Here is a 7,059-nt window from a genome sequence, read left to right as displayed (position 1 = left end):
AGAGGTATATTTTAAAAATACATTTAATTTTTTGATTAAATGTGTTCTTCATAGAGGAAAGTGCATACATCATAACTACCCAGTATGAATCGTCATAGAGTAAACATACTTGCATAGCCAGAAGCAGATAAAAATCTGACTATTCCCAGCTCACCAGAAACTGTCCTACTCTCTTTGCCTACCCTTTCTGTCACTGCCACCTTCCCACCACTCTTACTTTCAACATCATAGACTAGACTTGCCTGTTCGTAAACTTTGTATAAACGGCATCATAGAGTATGTCCTCATTTGTATCTGGGTTCTTTCACTCAACAGATTTGAAAAATTCATCCATGTTATTGCATGCAGTTGTGGTTCATTCATTCTCACTGCTGTATACTATCCCATTCTTTAAATGCCACATTTATTTATCTATTCTGCTGTTACTAGACATTTGTTTGTTTCCATTTTGGGGTTATTTTTAATAGTGGTGTTATAAACATTCTTATACATGGCTTTTCCTAAACACATGTACACCATGCTGTTAGATTATTTTTTGTTTTTGCCAGTTTTATCTTTTTCTATCACTTTACTTTAAAATTTTCTCTATTGTTTTCCCCCCCAAGTATATAGATGATATTTTGCAGATGATATTTTGACATTTAAAAAAATCTACTTAAAGACTTTGCCCTAAATTTTATTAGCAAAATATTATAAAATGACAGGATATAAAAAAGATTTTGTTAAGCATATAAATCTCAGAAAATTTATTACATCAAGACTCTCCTTGAAAATATTTTCAAAAGAAGTATTCTAGAAAAAAGAAAAATTAATCCAGGAGTATGCTACATAGAAAGATATGCAGAAAGGGTAAATAAACTCATCAAAACTTATAACTGCCTAGAAAAAGCAAGATCCCCAAAATTGTATGTTCATAATTCAATAATTCAAACGTGCATGGAAGGGGGTAAGAGGTTAGATAATAAGATTATGACAGGTAGGTGAGAATTATGCCAAGATGTGTATGTTTAAGAAATAAAAATATAAGTTCTTAGTAAGTTAAGGCAAAACACCAGAAGAATAGCATAAAATATGATTCAAACTAGCAAAAGAATATTTAACCTAGTGAAAGACAGTATAGGAGAAAAGAGAAAAATGTTACCAGTTTGAAATGTGAAAGTCAAAAATAAAATGGACAAAATGTTCTATTATATTAGTATTTATGACATATACAAGTAAGTTAAAAACACAAAAGCTAGAGACTTGGGATGCAGAAGAGTGAACAAAAGAGGGGAAAAAAAATCCCTGCCATCATGGAGCATAAACATTGTTTAAAAATTCTTTGGAAAATAAGAAATGTGCTTATATAATTTAACATTTTGCAAGAAAGGAAAAAATGATGTTTAAAATTCTTGGACAAGTTTAAAGGAGCACTCAGAGCTAATTTATCACCTGAAATATATATATCAGATACCAATGTTGAGCAAAAGAAGCAAACACTGAACTCAACAAAATAAGGACAGATACAATAAAACTACAGGTAAAAATCAATAAAAAGGAACAAAATTGAATATATATAAAAGGATTTTTTTTCCTAGAGATTGATTGAACAAACCTATGGCAAAATTTACTAATAAAAATAGAAAATAAAAAGAAACAATATAGAATGAAAGTTAGAAATAATACTGGTATAACAAATAGAAAAAATAACAAGACAGTATTATAAACAATCATATCAATTAAAAAATTCTGAAAGTGACAGATTGATCATAAGAATTTTTACCATTTTAATTGACATTTTAACAACATAAAATCTTCCAATTCATGAACATGGAATGTCATTCCATTTCTATGGAATGTCATTCCATTCCATTCCATTCTCTAATTTCTTTCATTAATATTTTATAGTTTTCACTTTACAATTCTTTTTTTTAACATTTTTAAAAAATTGAACTAATTAGGGCCTACTGTATAGCACAGGGAACTCTATTCAATACTCTGTAATGATCTATATGGGAAAATAATCTAAAAAAGAGTGGATATATGTATATGTATAACATATACATATATGTATATATGTATGTATATATGTATATGTATAACATAACATATATGTATATGTATCACTTTGCTGTACAGCAGAAACTAACACAACATTGTAAATCATCTATACGCCAATAAATTTTTTTAAAAAAATTGAAGTATAGTTAATTTACAATGTTGTGTTAGTTTCAGGTATACAGCAAAGTGATTCATTTATACATACATATATATATATATTCTTTTTCAGATTCTTTTTCATTATAGGTTATTACAAGTTACTGAATATGGTTCCCTGTGTTGTATAGTAGATGATGTATGAGCATTTTACTTATTTATTTTTGTTTTGTTTATTTATATATTTATTTATTCCTGTTTTCTTGAGATATAATAGAATACAGCATGTATAAGTTTACGGTGTACAGAATAATGATTTGACTTACATACATCATGAAATAATTACTACAATAAATTTAGTGAAGATCCATCATCTCATGTAGATACAATGAAATAAAAAGGAAAAATTGTTCTCCTCATGATGAGAACTCTTAGGATTTACTCTCTTAACAACTTCCATATATAACATAGAGCAGTGTTAATTATATTTATCATGGTGTGCATGACATCCCTAGTACTTATTTATCTTATAACTGGAAGTTTGTACCTCTTGACCAGCTTCATCCAATTCCCCCTCCCCCCATTCACTGCCTGTGGTAACCACAAATCTGATCTCTTTTACTATGAACTTGTTTGTTTGTTTTTGAAGTAAAATAGACCTACAACACTATGTTTGTTCCCAGTGCACAACATAGTGATTCAATGTTTCTATACATTACAAAATGGTCACCACAATAAGTCTAGTTACCTCCTAGACCATAAAAAGATATTACATAGTTATTGGCTATATTCTCTACACTATACCTTTCATACCTGTGACTCATTTATTATGCAACTGGAAATTTGAACCTCCTAATTTCCCTCATCTATTTCTCTCATCCACCCACTCTATCCCCTCTGGCAACCATCTGTTCTCTGTATCTAAGACTTTTTCTATTTTGTTATGTTTGTTCCTTTGTTTTGTTTTTTAGATTCCACATATAAGTGAAATCATATGGTATTTATATTTCTCTGTCTGACATTTCATTTAGCATAATACCATCTAAGTTCATCTATGTTGTCACAAATGGCAAGATTTCATTCTGTTTTATGGTTGAGTAGTATTCCATTGTATATATATCCAAAACCTACTTTATCCATTCATCTATCAGTGGGACCTTAGGTTGCTTCCTTATCTTGGCTATTGTAAATAATGCTGCAATGAACACAGGGGTGCATATATTTTTTCAAATTAGTGTTTTCATTTTCTTTGGATAAATAACCAGGAGTAGAATTTATGGATCATATGGTAGTTCTATTTTCCATTTTTTGAGGAACTTACATACTATTTTCCATAGTGGCTGCACCAATTTACATTTCCACAAGGGTTCTCTTTTCTCTACATCCTTGCCAACACTTGTTATTTGTTGTCTTTTTGATAACATTCATCCTAACAAGTGTGAGGTGATATTTTATTGTGGTCTTGAGTTGCATTTCCCTGATGATTAGTAATGTTGATCCTGATGTCATGTGCCTGTTGGCCATCTGTATGTCTTCTTTGGAAAAAAATGTCTATTCTGGTCCTATGCCCATTTTTTAATTGGCTTGTTTGTTTTTTGATGGTGAGTTATATGACTTCTTTGTATGTTTTGGATATTAACACCTTATCAGACATATTGTTTGAAAATATCTTCTCCCAAACAGTAGATGACCTTTCCATTTTGTTAGTTCCCCCTGTGCTCATTGCAGCATTATTTACAATATCCAATTTTAGTTTGATGTAATTCCATTTGTTCATTTGTTTGTTTCTCTTGCTTGAAGCGACAGAGCCAAAAAAATATTGCTAAGACTGATGACAAAGAGCTTACTGCCAATGTTTTCTTCTAGCAGTTTTATGGTTTCAAGTTTTACATTTACCTCTTTAATCCATTTTGAGTTTATTTTTGTATATGGTGTGAGAAAGTAGTCCAGTTTGATTCTTTTGAACATAGCTGTCCAGCTTTCCCCAACATAATTATTGAAGAGTCTGTCCTTTCCCTATTGTATATTCTTGCCTCCTATATCATAGATTAACTGACCATATAAGTGTGGGCTCATTTCTGGGCTCTGATTCTATTCCATTAATCTATGTACCTGTTTCTGTGCTAGTACCATATTGCATTCATGACTGTAGCTTCATAGTACTGTTTGAAATAAGGGAGTGTGATACCTCCAGGTTTGTTCTACTTTTTCAAGATGGATTTGGCTGTTTGGGGTCTTTTGTGTTTCCATACAAGTTTTAGAATTATTTGTCCTAGTTCTGTGAAAAATACTTTTCTCCATCCCCTTACTTTCAGGCTAGTGTATCTTTGGATCTGAAGTGAATCTCTTGTAAAGAGCTTATATATGGGTCTTGTTTTTTTATTCATTCTGTCACTCTATATCTTTTGATTTGCACATTTAGTCTATTTACATTTAACGTAATTATTGATAGGTATGTACTTATTGCCATTTTGTTAATTGTTTTCAGGTTGTTTTATAGTCCTTTTTTGTTCCTTCTTTTGCTCTCTTCTTTTGTTATATGGTGACTATTTTTAGTTTTATTTTTGGATTTCTTTCTCCATTTTGTGTGTGTATATATCATAATTTTTGGTTTGTGGTTACCATGAGGTTTATATATAGCAATCTATATATAGATTATTTATATATGCATGATTATTTTAAGTTGCTGATCTCTTAAGTTCAAACTCTTTTCAACAGCCTTACATTTTTACTCCTCCCTCTAAGTTTACTGTTTTGACATTATATTATTCATCTTTTTCTTTTGTGTATCCCTTCACTACTTATTGTGAATATAGTTGATTTTAGTACCTTTGGCTTTTAACCTTTCTAATAAGTTTATTTGTTGACTTACTACCTTTATTGTATACTTGCCTTTACCAATGAGATTTTTCCTTTCATAATTTTCATACCTCTAGTTTTTGTTCTTTTCTTTTCTGCTTAGAGAAATTCCTTTTACATTTCTTATGAAGCTGGTTTGGTGGTGAACTCTTTTAGCTTTTGCTTGTCTATAAAACTTTTGATCTCTCCATTAAATCTGAATGAAGGTCTTGCTGAATAGAGTATCCTTGTTTGTAGGTTTTTTTGCTTTCATCACTTTAAATATATTGTGCCACTCCCTTCTGGCCTGCTGATTTTCTGCTGAAAAGTCGGCTGACAGTCTTATGGGAGTTCCCTTGCACATAACTTGTTACTTTTCCCTTGCTGCTTTTAAAATTCTCTCTTTATCTTTAATTTTTGCCATTTTAATTACAATATGTCTTGGTGTGTTCCTCTTTGGGTTGATCCTATTTGGGACTCTCTGTTCTTCTTGGACCTGGATGTCTGTTTCCTTTCTCAACTTAGGGAAATTTTCAGCTAATATATCTTCATATACGTTCTCTGTCTCTTTTTCTCTCTTCTCTTTCAGGGACCCTTATAATGACAACGTTAGTGCACTTGATGTTGTCCCAGAAGTCTCTTAAACTGTCCTCATTTTTAAAATTCTTTTTTCTGTTCAGCTTGAGTGATTTCCACACTCTGTCTTCGAGTTCTCTGACCCATTCTTTGTATCATCTAATCTACTGTTGATTCCTTCTAGTGTATTTTTTTTAATTTCATTTATTGTATTCTTCAACTTTGTTTGGTTCTTCTTTATATTTTCTAATTCTTTGTCAAACTTCTCACTGTGTTCATCCATTCTTCTTCCAAGTTCACTGATCATCTTTATGACTATTACCTTGAACTCTTTATTATGTAGATTGCTTATCTCCACTTTCCACCTCTTCTTCTAAGGTTGTAACCTCTTCTTTATTTTGAAACTATTCGTGAGTTATTTCATTTTGCCTGATACTCTGCTTTTATTTCTATGTATTAGGTAAACCTAATGTTAGGTAGGTGGTTACATTTTCAGATCTTGGAGAAGTGGCCTCATGAGGAACATGTCCTATGGAGCCCTGAAGCACAGTCTTCTCTGTTCAGCAGAGGTGTATGCTCTAGGGGTTCCCCTGTGTGGACTGCATAGGCCCTTCTGTTGTTGTGGGACTGACTACTGTGGGTCTCTGATGAGCATGGCTAGTCCTTAGCATGGTTGGTTGTCAGGCCCTGCCTAGTACAGAAGTTGCTGGCACTGGTGGGTGGAGCTAAGTCCCAGGGCTGGTGCCAGCTCACTGATTTTTGGGTCTCAATCTTGTTGCAGCTGGCTGTTGGGTTCAGGGGGTCCTGAGGCTGGTACTAGCCCACTGGTGTGCCAGACTGGAGCCCATGGGGTGCTGCGGATGGTGTCTGTCCACTGCTGCACCCCAGAGTTTGTGGGCTGCTCCTTGCTTACTTGTGGGTAGGGCTGGGTTCTGGTATGATTGACTGTGGTGGCCTAGGAGTCCCAGGGCTGGTGCCTGCCCACTGTTGGGTGAGGCCAAGTCCCAGGACTGGTGCTGGCCTGCTGGTGGGCAGGGCCATGTCCTGGTGCAGCTGAGGCCAGTTTCCACCAGCATCTATATCCCCAGGGTGAGACCAAGTTGCCTCCTGCCTCTTCATGAAGCTCTCCAAGATCAGCAAGTGGGTCTGACTCAGGCCCTTTTAAATTACTGCTTCTGCCCTGGGTCTCTGTTGTGTGAGATTTTTGTGTGCACCCTTTAGCAGTGAAGTCTCTACTTCCTAGAGCCCTCTGGCTCTCCTGAAAGCACACCCCACTGGTCTTCAAATCCAGATTTTCTAGGTGCTCATCTTCCTGGTGCAGGACCTCCAGGCTGGGTTGTTCAATATGGAACTTGGACCCCTCACTCCTGAAGCTCTGCAATTGTGATTATCCTCCTGTTTGCAGGTCTCCTACCAGGCAGTGTGGGTCTTGACTATACTGAGTCTCCATTCCCCCATCCATCTTGTTGTGGTTCCATCTTTATATCTTTAGTTGTAGAAGATCTTTTT

This window comes from Leucopleurus acutus (assembly GCF_964270905.1).
Source record: "Leucopleurus acutus genome assembly, chromosome: 5".
Taxonomy (NCBI): Eukaryota; Metazoa; Chordata; class Mammalia; order Artiodactyla; family Delphinidae; genus Leucopleurus; species Leucopleurus acutus.
Note: the sequence above shows the minus strand (reverse complement) of the source record.